This window comes from Chlorocebus sabaeus, chromosome 9 (genome assembly GCF_047675955.1).
Source record: "Chlorocebus sabaeus isolate Y175 chromosome 9, mChlSab1.0.hap1, whole genome shotgun sequence".
Lineage (NCBI taxonomy): Eukaryota > Metazoa > Chordata > Mammalia > Primates > Cercopithecidae > Chlorocebus > Chlorocebus sabaeus.
Window position 1 is genome coordinate 66,091,531 of NC_132912.1, and position 27,713 is coordinate 66,119,243.

At 34.9% G+C, this 27,713-nt stretch overlaps 1 protein-coding gene and 1 pseudogene across 2 annotated transcripts in view; both read right to left on the minus strand.

The window, feature by feature from the left end:
• ADK (adenosine kinase) overlaps positions 1–27,713 on the minus strand; it is a 577,446-nt gene that overhangs the window by 331,493 nt on the left and 218,240 nt on the right. The window lies entirely within an intron of this gene.
• On the minus strand, positions 19,078–23,717 carry LOC119628136 (small ribosomal subunit protein uS2 pseudogene; annotated as a pseudogene).

Sequence of the window (27,713 nt, forward strand, 5' to 3'; positions counted from 1 at the left end):
GGGGAGGGGGGAGGGGGGAGGGATTGCATTGGGAGTTATACCTGATGTAAATGACGAGTTGATGGGTGTAGCACACCAACATGGCACAAGTATACATATGTAGCAAACCTGCACGTTGTGCACATGTACCCTACAACTTGAAGTTTAATAATAATAAATAAATTTAAAAAAAAAACAAAAACAAAAACAAAAAAAAACATTTCTCACTTCACTCATGTTTAAAGTGGAGATATAATTACAAATACATCTCATAAGGTCGTTGAGGATTAATTGAAATGATGTAAATTAATGTACATGCATTGCTGAGCATGGTACCCAGCACACAGTAAACAACATATATTAACTGTGGTTGTTACTATGATTGTCATACTTATTGTAGTAATTCATACATAAATTAAGCTAAAACATGCTCGTATCTAAAAAATTCTTCTAAAAATTCAGAAATAGTGTTATAGTTCTAATTACAAATATCTCATTTTTTCATTAAAGTAATTATTATAAATTTTAATGACAATGGACTTCTTGTAAGATGCATACATTTCACAGATTTGAACTTTTTACCTTTCATAATTAGCTCAAATCCCTGAGGGTTCTAATATTCTTTAGTGATTCCACAGCTAACACCTATTTGGTTTTGAACACTTAGAGGTAGCAAAATAACCTACAAATAATCTACATACAAAGTCAAAAGACATCAAGATTAATTTTTATAAAATCTGTTCTTGAATATTTGGAATAGAAAAGAAATACATGCATATTTGAGAGGTAAAAGGATGAGGAGAGGAAAAAAGTAACAAAGATAAAACTGTAGGAATGAGATATAGTAACAGCTTGATGACCAGCAATCCCAATTCTAGAGACTCATCCACAATATAAAACAACACATATATAAGTATTGAGATGTTATTTGTAATGCAAAATGTTGGAAACAAACTAGAAGTCCACCCGTAGAAGATCAGTCGATTAAACTACGGTATATCCACGTAACGGAATACCACACAGTCATTCAAAAACCGCAACAAAACAATGGAAAACAAGGAAAAGCTCTATGGAACCCTCCATCTATATAAAGTAATTTCCAGGATATTTTGTTAACTTTAAAAAAAAATTCAAGTCTCAAAGGCATAAAATCTTTGTTTAAAAAAGAATAAAACTTAATAATATATATTATTTTCAAATATAGGGGGATAGCTTCAGGACATTGGATTTAGCAATGATTTCATAAATATCACACAAAAGCACAGACAACAAAAACAAAAATAGATAAAAGTGATTATATCAAGCTTAACTTCTGCATGGCAAAGGAGACAACCAACAGGGTGAAAAGACAACTTATTTCCAAACCATATATTCAATGAAAGGTTAATATCCAGAATATATAACAAACTTCTAAATGAACAATAAAAAAAATACAAATAACATGATCTTAAAATGGGCAAAGGATTTGAATAGACATTTCTCCAAAAATGATATACAAATGGCCAATAAGCACAAGAAAAAATGTTTAACATCAGTAATCACCAGGGAAATCAAAACCACAATGAGATATCACTTCATACTGATCAGGACGGTCACTATCGAAAACACAGAAAACAAAAAATGCTGGCAAAATATGGAGAAGTGAATGAACCCTTGTGCAGCGTTGGTGGAAATGTAACATGGTGCAGCCACTACGAACACACTATGGAGCTTCCTAAAAGAAATATTAAAAATTAAATTAACAAACAATCAAGCAACCTCAATTCTGGGTATACAGTCAAAAGAATTCAAAGCAGGATCTCAAAGAGATATTTGCATGTCCATGTTCACTGCAGCAATATTCATAAATGCCAAGAGGTACAAGCAATCCAGACGTCCATCAACAATTAAAGGATAAAGAAACAAAAGAAGGAAATCCCGTCACATGCTACAACATACAAGAACATCAAGGACTTGCTAAGTTAAATAAGATCTGTCACAAAAAAGACACATATTGTATGATTCCATTCATAGGAAGTAGCTGAAATAGTCAAAATCATAGAAACGTAAGTAGAAAGTTGGTTACCAAGGAATTGAGGGAGGGAAGTCGGAGAATTAGAGTTTAGCAGGTACAGAGTTTCAGTGTTGCAAGATGAAAAAGTTCTAGAAGTCAACTATGTAAAAACATACATATACTAATTGGTACATTTAAAAATGGTTAAGATGGTAAAGTTAATGTTATGGTTTTTATTACATAAAAGATAATGTATGTATATGTATATACGTGTGTGTGTGTGTGTGCGCGCATATATATATATAGTTTCTTGCTTCGAACTCCTGATTTCAACAGATCCTACCAGCTCAGTCTTCTGAGTAGTCGGGACTACAGGTGAAAGCTACCTCACTCAGCCATATATATTCTTTTAGTATAGATACTATACTATATACATACATTAGAATGTATATATAATTTTGTGTTTGCTAATTTTATAAAAAGAAACACAGAAAGAATAAACTAGAAATGAAAAATGATTTTCTATGAGAGTGACTGGGAAAGGAGTAGAGGAATAGGAATAGAAGAGTTCTCTGAATATAGCATTACATTCAAATTTGACTTCTGAAACGTGAAAATTTTGCATTTTCAAATAATAAAATTTAATTTGAATTTCAAATTCCATTAGAAGAAAAATGAATTATGAAGTTGAATATAACAAGAATGAAAAATCAAAGAAGGTATCAAATTGTAACATAAGTACATAGAAAAAATAATGTAAATAATTTTTCAGTATGCTCTTATGACAATACAGTCTTGATGGAATAGATTATAAGGAACAAAAACAACAAATAAACTTTATTTAGTAGGTTTATTATTGGCTATGTTATTGGTTAAGCTATTTTGTGTGTACTGTAGGATAGAGCAAATGAATATAAAGTTGATGCTGTTGGGAACTAAGTTTGCTGAACAGGATAAGGAAAATACAAATATGAAATGGGAAAAGGGAAGAAGGTTCTATGCAAGAAACCTGAGGGATGCTATCTTAACCATTATCAATTAGCATTATCAATAAAGCCATAAACCTTATGATGTGATGCAATGGGAAATACACAGTGTCACTTACGTAATATTATTGCCTAAAATAATGAGAATAAGTCCACAAGGTGGCACATATTACAATCAACTGGGTTGGACTCTTAAAAGAAGAAAATGCCTTGACCAAAAAGATGAGAGGAAAGTATATTAAAGAAATAGTACTAATACATGTAATGTGTGATTCTTATTGGATCCTGGACTGAGAATAAAATTAAACAGCTATCAAGGACACTATCAGAATAACTGCTACATCTGGAATCTTGATCATACATCAGAAAACAGTACCAATGCTTAATTTTTTGAATAAGGAATAAATACTTCAAAATGATTCTGAGGAAAATATACACACATATATTTATTTAAAGAGAGAACACAAATGTGTTGAAATGTTAACAATTGGTGGATCAATGTGAAGGGTACAGAAAAGTTCATTTTACTATTCTGTAAGTTAGAAAATGTTCAAAATTAAAAGGTGGGACAAACATACTGTAGCTAAATCATTCCTTTAAAGAATAACAATAATTTAAACTTAATTTATTCCATTTTGGATATTATCACTCCATTTATCAAAATGAGTAAATAACATGAAGTAGTTAATATTATAAAATGTCTCAGTATAAATGCCTAACTTAAAATACTTAATTCTACAATTAGTGAAAGTATAAATTTAACAGAGAATTTCTAGGTGTTATTAAACTTAGTGAAAGTATAAATTTAGAAAATTTCTGTGTTATTCTATAATTTACTTTTATTTATCTATAAGGTATGATTAAATGATCAATCATGTCTATAATATATAGCAAAAAAATTAAACCAGAGCCAATAGCAACTTTTACTACGATTACTTAAATAATTTGTCATCAAAATAATAGCAAACTTTGTTCAGTGAAAAGAAACTCATTATTATATAATTTAGCCTAGTTATAATCAGAGAGTCTACATGTTCAAACTACAGTCTGAAATAAGGGCTATATCTTTTTTATTTATTTATTTATTTATTTATTTATTTATTTATTTTTATTATACTTTAAGTTCTAGGGTACATGTGGATAACGTGCAGGTTTGTCACATATGTATACCTGTGCCATGTTGGCGTGCTGCAACTCACGGTCAGGCTTAAACCTGATTTACTAACTACTCCATAATCAGGATTTAAATGAATTGAAATATTTCCATTACAAATAAATATTATTTGAACCTGCAAGGCAAAAATTCATAAATAGTAGAAATATTCAGCAGCTTTGCTATCCTTTTAGTATCGAATATTTCAACATGGGAAACTGCCTGACATTCTATTTCTGGTATTCAGATATTGACAAAATGTGAGAACTTTGCTTTTGATCACTGATTTCCACTCAAAAGTCATTCTAAAACCAGAGTTTAACAAGCCTAAAAATAACAGGTTTTTAACAGCCATTAAAAAAAAAGAAGCCATGTTAACTGCTTCAAAGCATTTAATAATCTGAGTAAAGATGTTATAATTGAGAATGAAGTAGATTTTTAAAAATCACTTTAGGAAAATTTAATAAGTAATTTGCAAATATTTCTGTTAAAATTTTAGTACATCTGTAAGCATCTAAAACACAATGTTTCACTAACATGTAACTAATCTATTTCCTACCATTTTGATACTCGATCAACACACATTTAATGCATGTCTGCCAGGGAATAAAAAGATAAAAATGATGATATTCCTAATACAAAGTCACAACTACTAGATTTTGATTCTCCAGGATGAAGATTCAACCTTGTTTATAACCTTTGATTATGTTCCTTCTTTTAGCTAAAATAAACTGCCCACCTTCCCTTGGTTCATAAATGTACAGTACACCTTAAAAACTTGAACTTCTGCTCTGGCCATAAGTGATTAGCAGGGTCTAGAATTACTATTGCACTGTAAACTAGAAAACCAAAAGGAAACACCTACAGAATTTTCAGACATTGAATAACAGGCATGGTAGGACTATGATCTCTGATAGGAAAGAAACAAGGTGTGCCCTGACATCATGCAGGCTCTCTGCCAGGAGGTAAGTTCCACACCATGGAGAGGGAGAAAGAAGGCAAACAAAGCCTGGCATTCTCACTAAAATGAGGGGACAGAGATAAGTATTCAAGGAGAGCCAGAAGACTAGAAATTGTGAAAAAGATTTTCAGAGAAGAATGAGTTGAAATCTACAGAGTAACCCTTGAGGCTATGGCTGGATATCAACCTGTGTATGTTTAAGGAATATATGTAAAATCATAAGGAATCCACATGAATGCTCTAGAATTAAAAGTAAGTTAATCAAGGTCTCAGACCTTAAAATGAATATACAAAAATCTAATGTAGTTCTATAAATTTTCAAAGAAGAGTGGAAAATTAAAATTAAGAAAACAATATGTATAATACCACCAAAATTGAAATACGTAGAAACACATCTAACCAAATATGTGCAAGACATATACGCAGGATACTATGAAAGATTGCTGAGGAAAAAAAAACAATTTATATAAACAAAGAGCTATATTACATACATAGATTTGAAAACTCAATATTCTTAAGACATTAATTATCCCCAAATTGATTCATAAGTTCAATGAAATCCCAACCAAACTCTCAATGGATTTTTGAGGATATCAAAAAGTTGATTCTATAATCAATATTAAAGTCAAAGGAACTAGAATAGCTAAAGACTAGGACGTATGTGGGTGTGAGAAAAACTAACACTGCTAAACGTCAATTTCTTCAACTATAAAATGTGGATAACATAACCTATGATCTTTTAAGGATGTAGTAAGAATTAGAAATTTACAAACAAGGCCGGTAGCAGTGGCTCACGCCTGTAATCCCAACACTTTGGGAGGCCGAGGCAGGCAGATCACCTGAGGTCAGGAGTTCAAGACCAGCCTGACCAAAATGGAGAAACTCCGTCTCTAAAAATATAAAAAATTAGCCAAGCGTGGTGGCGCATGCCTGTAATCCCAGCTACTTAGAAGGCTGAGGTAAGAAGAATCACTTGAACCCGGGAGGCAGAGGTTGCGGTGAGCCGAGATTGCACCATTGCACTTCAGCCTGGGCAATAAGAGTGAAACTCCCTTCAAAAAAAAAGGAATAAAGAAAACTAAATAAATAAAAAATAAATAAAAAGAAATTGACTAATAACCCATGCATTTTAGTACAGTATGGGGTTTCTATTATTATATTTGCATCACTTTTATACAAAGACGGAAAGGGCTCTCATTATACTTTAAGTAGTTATACCTAACTGGAAGAATAGGAAAACCACAGCCATTATTGGTAACTTCAAATAAATACTTCAATTAGTTTAACTTAAACAGCAATAGTAAAAAAGCATATTACTAGAAAATACCATGAGAGAGATTAATTGCAGTGGAGGGGAGGGGGATGAGGAAAGGCCTCCAAAGACAGGTAGCAGCATCAACTGGTCTTTGAAGGACAAGTATGATCTTCCAAAATGGTTACAAACTAGAAAGAAAAAAGAGTTGTACAGCATACAGTACATGCCTCCTTTCCTATGTTAGAAATTTTATCATGGTGCCCCTAGGATGACAGAAAATCCACTTATTAAATAAATAGTTTCAGCCAAAAGTGTTTATTTCCTAACAATTTTGTACCTGTTAGGCACTGCAAAATTCTCAAACCTTGGAATCAGACTGGTAACTTTCACCCTCATTTGTTTCACACTGATTTGGGGGTAGTATTTGCTTTTTATCACAGAAATCGTCAAAAATCCAGTTTTGCAGAGTATAATGCCACCAAAAGGAATATAGTAATCTAATGTTAAAACTGAAATACCAAGCTGGGTGCAGTGGCTCACACCTGTAATCCCAGCACTTTGGAAGGCCAAGGTGGGTGGATCATGAGGTCAGGAGTTCAAGACCAGCCTGACCAACATGGTGAAACCCCATCTCTACCAAAAGTATGATAATTACCTGGGCATGGTGGCATGCACCTGTAATCCCAGCTACTCAGGAGGCTGAAGCAGGAGAATTGCTTGAACTCGGGAGGCGGAGGTTGCAGTGAGCCAGGATCATGCCACTGCACTCCAGCCTGGGTGACACAGCGAGACTCTATCTCAAACAAAACAAAACAAAACAAAAACTGAAATATCTAGAGCTAGTGGTTCATACTGTGTCTGATAGATGTCACTGTGTTTACCTTGAAATTCTGAAATACCCTGAAGACTCTCTGTGTGTTTGCTACAGCACCCTAAGGGGACTTAGTGCACAGATTGGGAAACAAGAATATAGTATTAACAAAAACAATGAAAAATAGAAATAAAAGACTATTAGGAGTATAGCGACAGAGCAACTATATGGGAGGGAAGAGACAATTGGGAAAGGTAGATGTAGGTCAGATCATTAAATACCACTTCAAGAAATTTAGGCAACATTCTGAGGGTAGAAAGCAACACATGAAGGTTTTCAAGCAAAGAGTATGATGAGAAGAGATGATGGTTCATTAAGGTAAGGAACCAGAAGGAAAAAATTTACAATTGAATTTAAATAAGGCCTAAATAAATGACATATTAAACTTCATAACAAGAGTCTTTAACAACATATGGAAAGATTTCTATTAATATTAACTTTACCTTCAAGGCAGATTTCCCTTTTATTACCTAAATGCAATATTTAGGACAATATAACTGACAATGATGCCCAAGAGGCAGTCACTTCTGCGATAATGCCATATGCTTTAATTCAATTCATAATAGAATGATGAAGAACGACACCTAGATACTAAAAGAGTTGCAAGATAAGACAAAGACATGAAATTTTATACAGAAAACTCAATGAGGCATCTCAGAAAAACTGTAAAGCACAACTAAAAGAAATTAAACGTCAAAACTGAGAAATAGCAACAAGCAGACTGCAAAGGATGATGAGGAAATCAAAACTGAAATAGATTGATTAGGAAAATAGCAAATATCACATAACTTACAGGATAGATTCTCAGATGATTACAATACCACCAAGTGAGACAGGGTAAAACACAAGATTTTCATAAATATTAATAATTCATTCTCACTGAATAACTAGTATGTTATGCTTCTTTCCTTAAAAAACTGCTCCATTGCCCCTGCTGGCAAGTATCCTATGAATAAAAATCAATTTCTAATAATCCTATTCTTTCCCCTAAATAGTTCTATTGTTATTTTTGTTAGTAAATAAATCTTTTAACATTCTCAGAACAGATTTGGGGAATATTAGGCCTAGCAGAAAAAAATAAACATTAGACTCAGATATATAAGTTCATCCAGCCATGTGCTGGTAAACAAGCTACTCTTTCAGAGATTATGTTTCTTGTGGAATTATTGTGAGGACTGAATAGGATAACGTAAGCAAAGTGTTCAAGGCACTACCTATTGCAGAATACAGATGACGATGACAACAGTGCCCTGAGACTATGATAAAATGAAGAATTTTTAGTGTATATTCATTCAATTCATTCCACCAATATTTGTTGCTCACCTATTATTTGTTGGACATTATTGTAATTAATAATGGATAAAGAAGTCTTCTCTATCTCTTTTGTAGGCTTCTTTCCTTCTTCCCATCCCTTAGCGTTTCTCAGGCCTGGATTCCCAGGTTACCTACAATTCTCACCCTATATACTTTCTCTGGATATGATCTAATCTACTCTCATGGTTTCAATTATCATCTATATGCTGAGACCCCCTCATTTTTAGCTTATACTTGTCTTCATATGACTGATCTGACTATCCAAATACCTACTCAACCCTATTTTGCCTATTGACACATTTTTACTCCTGCCTCTATTAACACCACTTTAGTACAGGCCACCATCTACTCTCAATTAGACTACTATAAAAGTCTATTTTAAAAAAATTTATTGAGATATATTCATATAACCATACAATTTGCCACTTTAAAATGTACAATTCAGTTGTTTCCTGTTTATTCACATAGCTGTGCAACCATCAGCACTAACTCCAGAACATTTTCATTATCTCAAAAAGAAACTTCTACCCAATGGATATCATTTCCCATTCTGTCACTCCATCCTCCCAACCATGCAACCTTTTGCAAAAGCTTCTTAAATCATCTCCCTGCTTTTAGTTCTGTTTTTCTCCAATCCACTGCATTTTGAGTGCTCTTCCTAAGATGTCCTTCAATCGTTACCTAAGTATCTTAAGCAAGGTTCAACATAAACAACTTTATGATTGAACCATTAACTTCCTCTCCAAGTTCATCCTAAGCATTAAACACTCTTGAATGCAATGTTCCAGTACACTGAATACTTCATTCTGTTTCTGTTTGTTCTTTCTAGCTTCCTACTTAGGTTTCAGGTTTCACTTACTTAGACAAGGTTGTCCTAAACTCTGTTCTATATGCCCATTGTCATTTATTTTTTATTTTTTTGAGACAGAGTCTTGCTCTGTCACCCAGGCTGGAGAGCAGTGGTGCGATCTCGACTCACCGCAAACCTCTGCCTTCCAGGTTCAAGCAATTCTCCTACTCCAGCCTCCCGAGTAGCTGGGATTACAGGCACACGCCACCATGTCCAGCTAATATTTGCATTTTTAATAGAGATGGGGTTCCACCATGTTGGCCAGGCTGGTCTCGAACTCCTGACCTCAAGTGATCCATTCGCCTTGGCCTCCCAAAGTGCTGGGATTACAGGTGTGAACAACTGTGCCCAGTCTATATGCCTGTGTTTATGTTGCCTCAACAAACTGTATCATTCCTATCATAGAATTAATTCCACTTAAAGGTAATTTGCCGTTCAAGACTGTTTTCTTGGCTTCTTTAAAGGAGTTGTAGGGTGTGTTTCCAAATCTAGAAGAGTGTCTGCTACATTCTATGCAATTAAATAATTGTCAAATAAGTGAACAGGAAAGCCAGGATTCTATCTTCTTAAAACTTACAATTTAAGGGTACATAAAGCTTACATACAAGATATGTTACTATTTATTACAAGAGATTATATATATAATAGGAATTACTGCAGCACATGCAAGTAGCACCTAACTCAGTCTTTGCAGAGTGGCCAAAGAAGACTTCCTAAGATACATATGAGAAACTTTATCTAAGCTGACACTTAACTACAACGGAGATGTGGACACACTACCCCAAAATATGGCACTTGACATACTGAAAATTTTAAGCTGAAGGAATTTGAGAACAGCAGGTGCAGGAAGGACTTTCTGATTTCCTCTGAAGCAAATCATAAGACCATCCATGTGAGAGGATGTTTACTATATGCAGAAAAAAAGAACATCCTTATCTCAGAAGATGGAAGGACATGAGATGAATCTAAGCAAACAGGTCTTGCTAAGTTCCCCTCAGTTTACTACTCTTAGTTCATATCCCTTCCTCTCCTATTGCTTTTCCCTTCCACTCTTCATAAAACCTAATATAAAAATGCCCAGGTTTAACTGTTTTTCAAGTCTTCATTTCCCTCCATGTTACATAAAATTTAGAATATAAATTAGTGTATTTAATTTTTGTTAATTTGTCTTTTGTTACAAGGGTCTTACAGCAGAGAACTTAGAAGGAAAATATTTTTCCTCCCTCACAACTACAAATAGGAATTAGGGGATATATGAGGCTTAGGTGGGATAGCTAATTTTCAGAGGAAGAATAATGGCAGAGAGGCCGAGAAAGAGAGAAAGAAAGAAAGAGAGAGAGAGAGACTGACTACTGGAATTAGAAAACTAAAAGTTCAGTATTCCAAAACGTCTTAGAACCAAAATGCATATAATCTCTTACTCAAATCTGTATTCTAAAGATACAGTATTTCCTAAAGTACAGAAGAAAAGTATGCTGACTATACTCTATCTGGAGGTATCATTAACAATATAACCAGTAATAAAGGTTAAAGGTTCAGCATAGAATCTGGCATAAGGTTGGCAGAGAGTAAATTTTATTTATTATTATTACTGTTGTAATTATTGTAGCAGTATCACTAACACTGTTATTGTTACTTCTATGTCAAACTGTTAGATATCTAGAATACTAAGAAGGAATATGAATCTTATTTTCTAAGCTTTGTTAGTCTGCTTGAAGTCCAAGGGCCCCTATCATTGCGGGGTATATGCGGCGGGGTGGGCGGGGGGGAATCCAATGAACATCCTGAAATTTTAAGGAAACTTTGATGTGTTTTTCAAGAGAGGATTCACAGATTTCATTAGATGACTAACAGGGTCTAGGCCACTACACCAAGGGGAGGTGAGGGAAGAGTGTAGGCAGAACCCAGATATAGCCAGTGAGGGAGCCTTTTTCTTTTCAAGAAAAAGAGCAAAAAGATTATAGAACTGCATCAAATTAAACAAGAAACTCATTTAATCCAAAGCTATTTACCAAAATTTTAAAATCCTATTATCTTATAATTTTTAAAAAATTATATTACTGAAACTTTCACTCAATTTCTTAAGATTAACAAAAATGGGTTACAAAATAGCATGGATTTATCTCCAAAGGTCTCCAAAACTAGGGATAAAAAAAATAACACAGCACCTGGTATGGTGTTACAATAGGTGTCAAATTTTTATTCAATGTGACTTTCATCAAAACAAAAGAATAGGCTGTACATAAAATAAGAAAGAAAAATCACCAAGGAAGTTTATTGTGGTAACTTAAAACCAGGACAGAACAGTGAGAAAGGGCCAGGTGCGGTGGCTCACACCTGCAATCCCAGCATTTTGGGAGGCTGAGGCAGACAGATGGCTTGAGCTCAGAAGTTCAAGACCAGCCTGGGCAACGTGGTAAAACCACATCTCTAGAAAAAATAAAACATTAGCCAGGCATGGTGGTGTGTACCTGTAGTTCCAGCTACTCAGGAGGCTGAGGTGAGAGGATTGCTTGAGCCTGGGAGGTAGAGGTTGCAGTGAGCTGAGATTGCATCACTTGCACTCCAGCCTGGGTGACAGAGTGAGACTGTGTCTCAAAAAAAAAAAAAAAAAGAGAGAGAGAGAGAGAGAGAGAAGAAAAGAAAAAGAAAAAGAAAAAGAAAGGTGAGGAAACGAAGAAACCTTTAGAGAAACAGTGATCTTTAGACATAAGAATCTTTAGACATAAGTGATCTTTAGACATAAGAATGTCACTCAAATGCATCTGCCCAGAAATTCTACAAAATCCACAGAGAAGCATGCCAACTAATAACCAAAGAATAAGAAAAGAATTGAGAAAATCCTTCTCCTTTACTATTTCTAGTACACACTTTATAAAAATCCCTCAAGGCAGTAAACATCTGCCCATCAACACTTATCAGCAGCAACATCAAAAACATAAGGCAAAGGTCAAGTCAAAGTTTATTGACGATGATGAACTATGACAGCCTCTATTAAATTACCCCTTACTTCAAGGTGTGTGTGATCAAAGCAGCAAAGATATTTTCACTCAGTCACATAACAAGCCATTTGTTGAGATTGAAACATCTGGTCAATATCTCCTAACACTGCAATTTCATGCACAGTTAGCATTAGGGCACATTTCTTCTACTCTTCTTCCAGGGTCCATAAGGGTGGCACATATGGCTGATCATTTCATTCAAAAAGGATTCAATTCAAGGCATTACACACAATCGTCTGTGCTTTATGGTGTTTTAAGTCTACCTGCCATAGTATTCCATCATCATTGCTGACTGCTGTTCTCTTGCACTATAAAAGCCTGCAAATATGACAGAGCACTTAAAGCTTAACAGCTTTCCTCTACCGGAGTTAGCAAGTATTTAAGGCAAAGGAATCTATAAAGCGGCAGGTCATTTTCTATTGTCAAGAAATCCCACTACATGAAACTATTTACCATTTTATTTACCATTTAGCAAAAATCTAGTACAGATTAGAAAAGTAATTTTTAATGTCAAATCAAATACTTAACTTTCTGCTTGACAGATCTATGAAAGTACACTCTTTTGGCTATAATTTTAAGTTATAATAAACAATTTGAAAACAATATCATAAAACATTTAAAAATTTAATGTTAACATATATTAACAGATTTTTTTTAACTTGACAAAGAACGATTCTATACCAGAGAAAATCAGAATGTTACAATTTTATCAGTCCCATACACTGAAAATTTTCCACTTGAAATTCATGCATTTGTTGTCATGGTAACAGAGCCCTTTCTTAAACACTTACAGTAGTAAACTTGAACTCACACCATAGATTTCTCTTTTTCCCTTTCTTCCTTTAGTATGATACCTTCAAAAGAAAAACAGGGTGAGGGTGTGGGACAACTTTAAAGCTATTGCTTCATATTTCCTTTGACACGTATCCCTGACAGGTAGTATGACTATCTGAGTATAATTATTTTCTGAAATTTAAGATTTTGCCTAGAAGCTAATAGCTAAACGAAGAAATATTCTTTTTTTTTTTTTTTTTTTTTTTTTTTGAGACAGAGTCTTACTCTGTCACCTAGGCTAGAGTGCGGTCACACGATCTCGGCTCACTGCAACCTTTGCCTCCTGGGTTCAAGCGATTCTCCTGCCTCAGTCTCCCGAGTAGCTGGGACTACAGGCACGTGTCACCACGCCTAGCTAATTTTTTGCATTTTTAGTAGAGACAGGGTTTCACCATGTTAACCAGGATGGTCTCAATCTCCTGACCTTGTGATCCACCTGTCTCAGCCTCCCTAAGTGCTGGGGTTACAGGTGTGAGCCACTGCTCCCGCAGAAGAACTATTCTTTTTGTGATAAAGAAACACAACCACCTTACAATAAGGAACATGCAATGACTGATTAAGGAAAGCGAGTATCAAAATAACAAGGTTAAATTAAAATCTAAATTAGGTACAATGTCCAGGACTGCTACTTCAGCATATAATATAAATATTTTGTTTGTTCATTTGTTCATTAATTGAGTCAGTCAATCCAATCTAATGATATTTATAAAGATAGTTCTAAGGGTCAGGTACCATCCTGTTACTTAACCACAAACTTGAACAAGTCAGACTGGTCCTTATTTTCATGGAGATTCCACACAAAATAAAATGCAAAGCAAAGCAAACAAAAACATTACACAGAAATAAAATGTATAATTGTAAGAAATGCTATGAAGAAAAAAATGTTTGAGAAAGACAATGAGTGGGAGTGGGGCAAAGAAGTAACCAATTATTTTTTTAGAGATGGAATCTCACTCTGCCACTCAGACTGGAGTGCAGTGGTACAATCATAGCTCACTGTAACCTTGAACTCCTGGGCTCAAGTGATCCTCCCTGCCTCAGCCTCCTGTGTAGCTAGGACTACATGTGCAAGCCATCACACTCAGCTAATTCTTCAATTTTTCAGAGATCAGGTCTCGCTATGTTGCCAAGGCTGGTCTCTATCTCCTGGCCTCAAGTGATCCTCCTGCCTCAGCCTCCCAAGTAGCTGGGATTAAAGGCACTCAGCTAAAATCTATTTTAAGTAGACAAAAGGACATTTAAACTGAGACATGAAATATGCAAACGAGCTGACTGGGTAAAGAGTGACCTTAGGGTTAGGGGAAGTTTCCAGAGGGAGGAGCAATGCAAACCATCTGAGGCAGGAAAAACTTTGGCATATTAAAACAATTTAACACCAGTATGGCTAGAGCTCAGGGAGATGAAAATCGTTAGCAAAATATGCAGGTTCTAGATTGTGCGGGCCTTGTTGGTTATATCAAGAAGGATAAATTTTATTCAGTATGCCACTGAAGGATTTTAATCAAGAAGGTGAAATTATCAAACATAAAGTAAGATCACTTTTGCTACTGTGTATAACTGGATTGGAGAGGCAACAAGACCAGTTAGAATAGTGTTATTCACATACCACATCCAGACCATTTGAAAAGCTTGTCCTCAAACTATTTCCAGATTTCAACCACTTTTCATTAACTCCACTGCTACCACCCATCCAAGTTACCATAACTGCTAGCCTAGACTTTTGCAATGATTTCCTAACCTCTCTGCTTCCATCCTTGATTCCATGCACATAGAGCTGTCCTTTTTAAATGCAAGCCGGAGTATGTCATTCCTTTGTTCAAAACCCTACAATGCTTCCAACAGCACTCACTAAAAAGCAAAAATCTTTACAATAGTCTATGAGGCCCTACAGGTTCAAGCCACTTCCCTTTACCTTTTATTGCCTAACTTCATTGTCTACTATTCTCCATTACTCTGCTCCAACCACTGTGAACTCTCTACAGGATTTTAAACAATTTTTAAAATTTTTATTTTATTTTAGAGATGGGATCTTGCTATGTTGTCCAGGCTACATTTGAACTCCTGGGCTCAAGCAATCCTTCCATGTTAGCCTCCTGAGCAGCTAGGAGTACAGAAGCACACCGCCGCACCTGGTCCCTACTGGATTTTGAAACACACCAAACATGCTCTCCTTTAGCAAATGTCAACCCCTTTACTGAACTGGATTTCCCCCAGAAAGCCATATGGATCCTCACTCATCTTGAAAGTCTTTACCCAAATCTCACCTTCTCAATAAAACTATTTAACATTGTAAAGTGTTCCTTCTGTTCCAACATTCCCTATGTCACAAACACTCTTCTAATGCATCCCGGAATCTGGCATCATAAGTATTGGATAAACTGTATCTTAAAAGATCAATGGAAAGAAATTATAGTATTATTTCAATAGACACCAAAAATTTATTCTGGTGATATTCAAAACATACCACTAAAACAACATAATTATATAAGAAGAAAATTATACTAAAATAAATATTAGCTATTTGTGTTATTGTAGGATGCATATTATCAATGCTATTTTTAAACTGTTATGGCCTATATAATTACATCCTAAAATTAAATAAAGGCCTAAAATATGAAAAAAGGTAAAGCACAATATCACAATCTGCAAAAGATATGGAAAAATTAAAAAATAAACATCTGCTTTCTTTTTTTGAAGCAGAATCTCACTCGAGTGCATTGGCATGGTCATAACTCACTATAACCTCAAACTCCTGGGCTCAAGGGATCATCCCACCTCAGTCTCTCATAGTGCTGGGATTATAGGTGTGAGCCACTGCTCCCAGCCCAAATATGTAGTTTCTGATTATTATGGGAAGTGATTCAATCTTCATTATAAACCTATGAGGTAGATACATGATCTCCATTTCATAGATTGAAAAAAAACAAAAACAAAAACTGAGGCACAGAAAGACTAAATAACCATCCTGGGGTTTGATTTGAGACACTTCAACCCCAAAGCTCAAGTGTGACTATTCTATACTAGTCACTGAAGAGGATCAATAAAAAAATTATTAGAAACAGTTGTGAGATAAAGTAAACTCCTAAGTGCCCCAACCTACTGAATAGACGTCTATGGGCTAAGGAGGTCCCAGAAAAACTTTAAAAATGAAGTTTCCTGGCCTTGATGAGATAGGAGGTTCGTCACGTCTTCCTCTTCCTCACTACCTGTCATTAGACCTTTTTTTCCTACGAGTTAAACAAAAACCAGCCCTGGAAAAGAAAGAATGGAAAATTCTTCCACTGACCAACTGCCTGATGTTGTGGCCAGATTTCCCTCCCTTTTCATGGTTTCAACATGACTGCTGACCAACTTACAAAGCAATCCTTCCTGATAAGTGACAACTGACCAAGGACTGGTCAGTTTACAAAGAATGTGCACCAAGCACCTTTGAGTCCTAAGTCTCACCTTTGATGTATAGAGTCTGATTTTACCGCATTTTTAATGTTAAGTCTCCATTCCAAAGCGAACATGGGACACACGTAACATGTTATGTTTGCTCATCATGCATACATGTGACCCCTTTCATGAATATTCATAGCTCCTCCTATAACCTGTTAAATATGTATGCAGCTAACCCAGTTAGTTTTATACTATTCCCCTCTCTCACCCATCCTCTATGAAATGCTTATTTTTGATCTAATCCAGAGGCTGCGCTTCCCAGCCTACAGGTTGTAACCCTTCTCAGAAATAAAGTTCTCTTTTTCAGATTTACAGATCTCATGATTTTTAAGTTGACACAGTAAGGAGAGTTTGGTCAGATGTCCAGTTACTAAAACATATGCTTTAAAAATCTTCTCAGATACCAACAATAACATATTAGAAAAACAGTAAGGAAAACGTTCTATATACAATAGCAGAAAGAAAACCAAACAAACAAAAAACCTACACCTGAACATAGTGATTAATCTCAGCATCATTAAAAGCAGAACAACCAGGTATGATGGCTCACAGATGAGATAAAATGGAAATGATGGAGCATCACTTTAAGAAGATTCTTGCCTAAAGAAATGAAACCTGAGTTTAACCAAATCTCTAGCTCTAACTCTCAGCAAATACTAAATATGAAGCAACTAACCAAATTCAGAAAGTGAGATATTCTCCTGGAAAAATAACCCAGTTTCTCTTTCTAAAAAAGGTAAATGACAGGAAAGAAAGAAAAGAAAGAAAAGAAAGAAAAGAAAGAAAAGAAAAGAAAAGAAAGAAAGAAAGAAAGAAAGAAAGAAAGAAAGAAAGAAAGAAAGAAAGAAAGAAAGAGAAAGAAAGAAAGAAAGAAAGAAAGAAAGAAAGAAAGAAAGAAAGAAAGAAAGAAAGAAGAAAGAGAAAGAAAGAAAGAAAGAAAGAAAGAAAGAAAGAAAGAAAGAAAGAAAGAAAGAAAGAAAGAAAGAAAGAAAGAAAGAAAGAAAGAAAGAGGGAGGGAGGGAGGGAGGGAGGGAGGGAGGGAGGGAGAAAGGGAAAGACGAGAGAGAGAAAAGCAGTAATAATAAAAGACACAAGGTACAAATACAGTGTTTGAATTCTTCTTTAGATGTTGATTCAAATAAACTTACTGTAAAAGGCTATTTTTGAAACAATTATGAAATGCAAATCTAAATTGGATATTAATAACATTAAGAAATTACCACTGTGAATAATATGATGGTGGGTTTTTTGAGACAATTCTCAGGCAATCTGGAGAATTTGAGGATGAAATAAGACATCTGGGACTTGTTTCATAGGAGAGGTACTTAAATCAAGTTTGGCAACTGTAAATAATTACTGAAGCTAGATAGCTGGATAACAGGAACATGGAGTTCATTATACCTATTATTCTTTCTCTGTGTATGTTTGAAATTTTTGATAATAAAAAGCTATGAAATAAAAAATTAAAATGAAAATCTTGATATATGATTAAAAAAACAAAAATTTACCCTAAAAATGTTATTTCTTCCCAAAGAACCTACAAAGTCCAGTGTGATATTTTGAAAATATCAATATGATTTTTAAATTCACGTGGAAGAATAATAAGAAAGTACCTACCTTCTGAAATAGATGAGTAATAATGATGGGATTAAGGGAGCAGTTTACTACGAGGTATTAAAATGTATTATTTGTTAATTGCTTTTGAAACAATTTGGTACTAATACAGAGCTCAAAAGAAAAAATACAGAGTGCATACACAGACCAAATACCTATGGCAATACAGTATTAAAATAAAGGTGATTTTTTTTTAGATGGAAATGAGGGAATTAGTACATTAAGCTGGCATAAAAATAGAACCATTTTCAGGGAAAAAAAGAAAAGTTTCTCCTGTCACACTTTAACCAAAAAATCTTTAACCAAAAGTGTAAAAACAACAGCAGCAGCAGCAACAACAAAAACCCCATACAAATGAAAAAACAAACCAAAACAAAACAGAACTCATAAAGGTATTAGAAAATTCAACCACTTATTTTAATAACTAAGACAAAGATTTCCTAACTATGGCACATACACTGAATACTACAAAGAAAAATACTGATAGCTTAGACTTTGACATAAAGTAGAGATACCATAAAATCTTTGAAGAAGCCCCCTTTGCCACTGTCCTGGTGCTGCTGAGGTAGCACCAGCAGTTAAAAAAAAAAAATGGCTCTTGCCATTCCGGCCTCCCTTGTTTGACTCTAATAAGAGACTACAGCTTTGAGCCTGCCTATCGGCCAAGTGGAAATAGGTACTAACAACTGTATCATGGTCCAAAATGCTCATTGTGAAGACAGGTGAATCAAATGACAATTTCCCAGGCATATCCACATTTCTGGAGAGTCCATATTTTAGCCTGCCTACACCCATTCTTGCATAACTACAATTTTTTTAAAAGAGCAATGATATAAACACTAACAAACAAGAAACATATATATTCTCTAGAAGAATGGCAAATGAAAATAATGAGAAACCATTTTTTATAATTTGACAGGCAAAGTTGTCATTTTCATATGAAAAAAAGCAAAAGGCAATATCACTTATGGGGATGGTAATGCATCATTTTTTTAAAAATCTGGCAACAGACATCTACAAACAATATTGGTAATTAAGTTTTCATAGGATAATTAAAATGAATAGAGTTCTTTTACAAAAAAGATTTATATGCAGAAAGTGTAAGGGGAGTCTGATTCATACCTCAATTATAACATCATCAAAATAAAAGTATTTCTGAGCACCCACAATAAAATTAGGCACTTGTTAATCCAAGAGACTCTTACTATATCTAAAAGTACTCTGTGAGGCAATACAAGCACAAATAAAGTCATCAGAAGTTCATAGCTCTAGTGGAGGAGTAAGCATGAAAACAAAATACAAGCAGTGTTATAACAAAGGTACGAACAAAATACTTGGAAAGCACCAAAGAATATGGGGCATAATGAAAAGGTCAAAGAGTAAATGACAGATGTGCTGGTTCTTGAAGTTTGAAGATTTTACCAGGCTGAAAACAAGAAAAATAAACTAAAGTGAATTATAAATAGAGAAACTCATACGCACAAAAATACAGAGACATGGGCAGGCTTTCTCTGAATTTAGTAAAAGATGGGGCCCATAATGGCATATTTTATGAAGGACTAACTGTGCATGACAATGACAAGCAGGCTGGGATCAGAGAGTTACATGATAAATCTGTATTTCAGAAAGACAATTAGGCAACAGTGTATGGAAAACTAACCAAAGAATGGGAGATAATTCTCCCTGGGTCTCTGAAAATTATGATCATGTAAAACTCATATCCACCAGCGAGGTTCCCAATGCTTACAGACTATTTTCTTGTTTAGTAGTGATATTGACAAATGAGACATTTTACATTTGTAGGATATGCATAATTTAAGGAACAAAAACTCTGCAAATGATCAATGTATCATGGTAAAAAATATCACATATGGGTAAAATCCATTTGAAGGGTAAAACAGCCCAATAAATATATATTCTTTATTTATCAGCTTCTTAAGACATAATTCACATACTACACAATTCATCCCTTTGAAGTGTACAGTTCAATGCTGTTTAGTATATTTCGAGTTGTACAGGCATCACCACATCAATTTTAGAGCATTTTTCAACACCCCCCAAAAAAACCAGTTCACTCTTGAGTCACCACGGGCAAAAATCTCATCCTCACAAGTCCTAGGCAAACACTAATTTATTTTCTGTCTCTAAAAATATGCATGTTCAGGCCACTTCTCAGACACAAGAATCATAAAACATGTGTGCTTTTATGACTGGCTTCTTTCATTTAGCATGATATTTTCAAAATTTGCCCATGTTGTAACATGTATCAGTACTGCATTTCTTTTTTGTCAAATGATATTCTATTGTATGGATATTCCAAATTTTGTTTATTCATTTATCAGTTAGTAACACACTTGGGGTGTTTACATGTTTAGGCTATTATACATAATGCTGCTATAAACATTTGTGCAAACATTTTCATTTGTCTTGTGTATATACCTAGGAGCAGAATTACTGTATATGGCAACTCTATGTTCAAATATTTAAGGAATTGCAAGATTCTTTTCCAAAAAGGCTACACCATTTAACATTCCTACCAGCAATGGCTTAGGGTTCTCCAAATCCTTGCCAAAACTTCTGTTCTTCTGATTATACCCATCATCCTAGCAGGAGTGAAACGGTATCTCATTGTAGTTTTGATTTTAATATACCTGACAGCTAATTATGTTGAGAATCTTTTTATGTGCTCCTTAGTCATTTGTATATCTTCTTTTGGGAAACTGCCTATTCAGATATTCTGCCCATTTTTAAAAGTGAGTTATTTGTCTTTTCATCATTATTGGGTCTAAATAATTCTTTATATATTCAAGATAAAATAGATATGTGAGTGCAATTTTCTCCCATTCTGTGGGTTGTCTTTTCACTTTCTTGATGGTGTCCTTTAAAGCACAAAAGTTTCAAAACTTGACAAAATCTAATTTATGTATTCTTTTCTCTTATTGCTCATGCACATGACCTATCTAAGAATCATTTGCCAGCCCATATCCTATGCCCGGTCATAAACATGTATCCCTATGTCTTCTTCTAATGGTTGCAGTTTTAATTCTTACAGCTAAGTCTTTAATTCATTTTGAGTTAATTTTTACATATGAGATAGGGGTCCGGTTTCTTTTTTTTTTCCATATGGATGGGCAGGTGTTCTAGTACCCTTCATTGAAAAGACTATTCTTTATGCCATGGCACACTTATAGAAAGACAGGTTACCATAAATGTGAAGGTTTATTTCTGTTCTCAATTCTATACCATTAATAGATATGTCTATCATTATGCCAGAACTACATATTGGTATGGCTTCATCATACGTTTTTTAATTGGGAAGTGAGAAACACAATTTTGGTCTTTTTCAAGATTGTTTTGGCTATACTGGGTCCCTTGAATTTCCATATTAATTTTAAGAGCAGCTTGTCAAATTGTGCAAAGAATTTAGCTGTGATTTTAGTAGGAAATTTAAATTTATTTTAGATCAATTTAGGGGAGAACTGCCATCCTAAAAATATTAAATCTTTTCAAAATATCAACATTTAATGTCTTTCCATTTAGTTTCCTTTAATGTCTTTCAATGTTATGTAGTTTTTAGAGTATAAGTTTCACACTTCTGTTGTTATATTTATACTTAAGTACATTATTTCTTTTTAAGATATTTAAATGAAATTGTTTCATAACTTCATTTTCAGTTTGTCCACTAATACTGTGCAAAAATCCAATAGATTTTTCTATCTTGGTATTTTATCTGTCAACCTAGCTGAATGCATTACTTGTTTTTTTTTTTTTTTTAAGAAACTGATGTTTATTTTCCATCAACCTTATTTCCATGTTGCTTAAGAGTGTGTGCAAGAACAGCTTAAGATCTTTCAGTGGTTGCTCCTACCCATTCAATGGCCTGAGCACTGGGAGCTGCGGACCAGCCTTCTGTGGCAGGCTGAGCGCTCCAGTCTTCAGTAGGGAACTGATGAATAGGTGCAGAGGGTACCTGCACACCTTCAGACCAGTCTGCAACCTCAGGCTGAGCAGCAGTTAACTCAGGAGCTGAAGCAGTCCATTCACCCTGAAATTCCTCCTTTGTCACAGCCTTTTCAGCAGCAGTCTGCTCTGCTTTTTCAATCTCTTCAGGATCTCTGTAGAGATCAGGCATGAACTTCCATGGGTGTTCATGGGAAATGGTGCTACACACGTGCAAAACTTCCTGGGCCGGCATCCACCACAGCAAACCCACTGAGTGAGCTCCCTTTTTGTTGCATGGAATGGCAATGTCCACATAGTGCAGAGGAGAATCTGTGTTACACAAATCAGTGGTAGATAGGTTAACATAACATGCCTCTGTGACAGGTTGGTTGTCAGCCCTGGGGTTAGTAACCACAAGAAGCCGTGGCTCCTGGAAGGCTGCCTGGATGTGGTTAGTGAAGATTCCAGGAGTGAAGTGGCCAGCAACTGGAGTGGCTCCAGTGGCAGCAGCAAACTTCAGCACAGCCCTCTGGCCAATATTCCTGGAGGATAATCTAACACTGACATCAGCAGGGTTTTCATTGACAACAATGGCACGAGCTGCCAGCAAAAGCTTCTCCCAGGTCCTCTTCAGATTTATGATGTGGATGCCATCACTTTTCCTCATAGAGATGTACTGTTCCATCTGGAAGCCAAGATTGGTACCACCTAAGTGGGTTCCTGCTGCAAGGAACTTAAGGACATCCTCCTCCTTCATTTGCAGGACATCCTCCTCCTTCATTTGAAGGACATCAAGGGCTCCAGACATGGTGAAAAGCTTTGCTTTAAGCTATGATGGGAATCCAGAACGCCATATGGACCCCTATGTGGGTAGTGTGAAAAGTCATTTATTACCTCTAATAGATTTTTAGGGGACTCCTTAAGATTTTTGTTTTTTATATAAGATCATGTTATCTACAAACAGATACAGTTTTACTATTTCCTTTCCAATATAAAAGCCTTTCATTTATCCAGTTAAAGTGTATGATTCAATGATTTTAGGTATAATCATACTTGTGTACCCATCACCACAAATAATTTTAGAACATTTTCTCACTCTAAGAAGAAATCTTGTACCCATTAACAATTACTCCTAAATCTTCCCACCTTCTTCCAATCCTAGACTGATTTTTCCAACATGTTTCCAACATGTAAACATAGCGCACTTTAATTTTTCCTTTCCAAACCCCGAAGTTGCAGTAGCTAGTACATACTTATAAATGATTTCATTGAAAACTGATCTTTCATCATAATGTGTTGTTTGAAAAGGAAACATTATGATTAAAAACACAGGAGATGATAAGTAAAGATATCCTGAAACTAACAGTATAAATACATGTCCACAATAAAAACTGCAAAAGCCTACTTTGAACTCACCGTAAAATTATTCTACGTAATCAAAAATATTTATCAAAAGTGTACTCTAGCCTGGGTGCAGTGGCTCACATCAGTAATCCCAGCACTTTTGGAGGCCAAGGCAGAAGGATCACTTGAGCCCAGGAGTTCAAGACCTGGGCAACATAATGTGACCCCATCTCTAAATTTTATCTTTTTAAAGAAAAAAATTTATATGATAAAAATATTGATCAAATATTTATAATATTTAAAATACTCTGCATCATAATCACACATATTTCAAACTGCCAACAATGATCTAGAGGGCCAGCTATATATCAGAAAGCCTGTAGAAATCAGGCAAAAAGGTAAAAAAGATGCTGCTTTCTCAAATTTTAGAGGGCTAACTGAAAACATTAAGTTAGTAGTCAAATGTATTTAACAAGGAAAGCAGATGGTCAATGTTATGACTATTTAAGCTAGTTCTGATTTCCTGATAACAATAATTGATACATAGGAGGTTATGGGAGAACATCTATACCACATTCATAACTTTTCAGAGATGTTCAGTACTTTTTAGAGATGGATTCATCCTAGGATTATAAATGTAAATGACGAGTTAATGGGTGCAGCACACCAACATGGCACACGTATACATATGTAACAAACCTGCACGTTGTGCATATGTACCCTAGAACTTAAAGTATAATAAAAAAAAATTGAGGTGAGTTCAGACAACTCATTTACTGTCATATGAACATAAATTCCTTTAGTTTGTTTTTCTAATATGTTTTAACAGTAGTATAGGGATTTGAATTAACAAAATTAACTGTACATATTTAAGGTGTACAACTGTTTAAATTTTGGCTTATGTATATAGCTGATATACAATTAATCAATTTTAAATGGATCATTCTATTAGTATCATACGTAAGGAAACTGTTCACTTATTTTCATTTAGTAATGTTTTTACAGTTTTCAGAGTAAAGGTCTTCCAGATCTTTTGTCAGATTTGTCCCCAAGTATACTGTATTATTTACGTGATAGAAAATATTTTTTATTAAATTTCAATTTCAAATTTTTTTTCCTAGTACAGAAAACTACACGAGTTTTAAGTACTGATCTTATATTCTGCAAGTGTGCTAAACTCAATTATTCATTCTAGTACCTTTCTGTAGATTCTACAGAATAACATACATAGATGATCATATCACTGAAGTATAATGATTGATTTACTTCTGTTTTTTAATCTAGAAGCACTTCTTTTTATTGACTAATTGCACTTGCTAGAACCTCCAGTACAATATCGAACAGAAGCAGTGAAAGCAGATATCCTTATCTTATTCCTGATCTTAGTGAGAAAGCATTCAGACTTTCACCAGTAACTATAATGTTACCATCGGTTCTTTATAGATGCTAATTATCAGGTTGAGGAAGTTCCTCTCTATCACCAGTTTCAGGAGTGATTTTATGAGGAATGGATGTTGGATTTTATCAAATGCTTGCTCTGTGTCTTAAGAGATAAACACACAAATTTTCTTTAATCATCATTTTAGATGGAGGATAAGTACAGTACTTGTTACTTCATCTTATCAAAAGCAGAGAGCTCCAACTTCCTTTAGATTTAGTGAATAAAAAATACTTTGACTTCATGAATGCAATAAACTATGCAAATATACAACTTATATTTGTTAGATAAAGAACTCTTCTAACTTTTTTTGTGGTACTGCTCTGTCTCTGAGGCTGGAGCACAGCGGCATGATCATGGCTCATTGCAGCCTCTACCTCCCAGTCTGAAATAATCCTCCCACCTCAGCCTCCTGAGTAGCTGGGACTACAGGCATGCACCACCACACTTGGCTAATATTTGTAATTTTTGTAGAGATAAAATTTGCCACGTTGTCTTGGCTGGTCTTGAGCTCCTAGACTCAAGCGATCCACCTGCCTCAGCCTCCCAAAGTGCTGGGATTACAGGCATGCTCCACCATGCCAAACTAGTAACTCTTTATCTACAATGAATTAGTAGACCCTTAAGTAAAATGGCTAAACTCAGCATAAATGGTTATCAACACCCTGGAGCAAAATACAGTACTATAGCCCAATATACTGTATGATGAACAATAAGAATATTTCAGACAGAGGCCGGGTGCAGTGGCTCATGCCTGTTAATCCTAGCACTTTGGGAGGCTAAGGCAGGCAGATCATCTGGCCAACATGGTGAAACTCCGTCTTTACTAAAAATTAAAAATTAGCTGGGTGTGGTGGTGTGCACCTATAGTCCCAGCTACTCGGGAGGCTGAGGCAGGAGAATCACTTGAACATGGGAGGCAGAGTTTGCAGTGATCTGAGATGGGGCCACTGCACTACAGCCTGGGCAACAGAGTGAGACTCTGTATAAAAAAGAAAAGAAAAGAAAAGAAAAGAAAAAAGAGAGTATTTCAGACAGAAACCTGAAGTAGATTAGTGAATTCTGGTAGAGCTGGAGTGTAAATAAGACCATGAAACCACTAACATTTATCATGGTTATGTCAGAAGTATCTAATGTGTGATACTATGAAGCGGTAAATGACCCAGTCTCTATGTATTAGCCTAGAAGAAATTTCTATGTTTACCCTAGAAGGAATTTAGAAACATTAAGTTAAAAAAAAACAAAAACAAAAAAACAAAAAAACACTGCAAAAGGTTAACTAGAGCTGGGCAGGGAGGCTCACATCTCTAATCTTAGCACTTTGCAGGTCCAAGATGGGAGGACTGTTTGAGCCCAGAAATTCAAGACCAGTCTGAGCAAAAGAAACCCTGTCTCTACAAAAAATACAAAAATTACCAGGCAAGGTGACATGTGCCTATAGTCCAAACTACTTTGGAAGCTGGGGCAGAAGAAGCACAGGAGGTCAAAACTGCAGTGAGCCATGTTCATGCCACTGTATTCCAACCTGGAAAACAGGTTCTGCCTCCTGCAGAATTATTGTTCCCGGGAAAAAGACAGGGTTAGCTTCCTGCAAACCTCTCCAAACAACATCTTTGTCAACCAATGCCAATAAATAATTTCTAAAATGTATGTTTCTGTTTAAAGATTCTGTATTTTAATGATTTATATTTATATCTATATAAAATTATATTTAACTATTTATACAGACATTGATACTTCATATTTGAGTTCCTAACAATGAACTCACAGTCAACAGTAATGTAACTCATGCCTGAACCAAGTTTGTCTATTACAGATTTTTATTCTCTAAGGTGTGTCACAACCTTCTTATGCTTAGAAACACTAGACAGCATATCTGCACTATGCTCGGGATTTTTTTAAACAGAAAAATCAACAACAAAAAAATGTGATTAATATGTCACTATATATGCATTGAAAAGGACACTTGTTTACAGTATGACAGTTGAAACAACAAGGCAAATCATTACCTTCTTTGACCTCAGAGAGGAATGAACACATAAGGTGACTCAAATTTTTTGCTTCTCCACATATGTCTACAAATGACTATAAAAGCACCCTGAGTACTGGTTTTGGATTTACAAGTACATTTTAGTGAGCAGGTAAACTCACACATGCAAAGCTTCTGAAGAATGAGAATCAATGTATAATGTGATCCACCATGGCCTTTATCAACATTTTATATCAGTGGCTCTTAATCATTTTTTGAGTTTTAGATTCTTTTGAGAATATGATAAAAAATTATGTATCCTCAGAAAATTCACACGTTAAAAAACTGTAATTTCATGGACTTATGGACCTCCTGAAGTCCATTCCAACTGACAATCCATGAAACATAGTTTTAAAGTGCCACCTTTAAAGACTCTAGGCAAAGACATTTTTTAAAGTATTCTTCAATAACCATTTTAGATATAAGCCATTGCTGAATATGCTGAATATGAACTCTTCATATTTACAAAATAGTCACTGCTATACATTTTCTGAATGTATAGTGCAACAATGATCAGGGTTTATCAACTAAATTAAAGGTGGTTTCATAGAGGATATAACGTATTTGCAGTTTTCATGATTTCTAGAGCAAATTTTTCTTATGGAGTACTAAAGAATCTACAGAACATAAGAAGAAAAGCAAGATATAAACTAATTTAGAGCGCTCTTCTTGCTTCTTAAAATGTTCCAATTTGGGGGAATGAACAC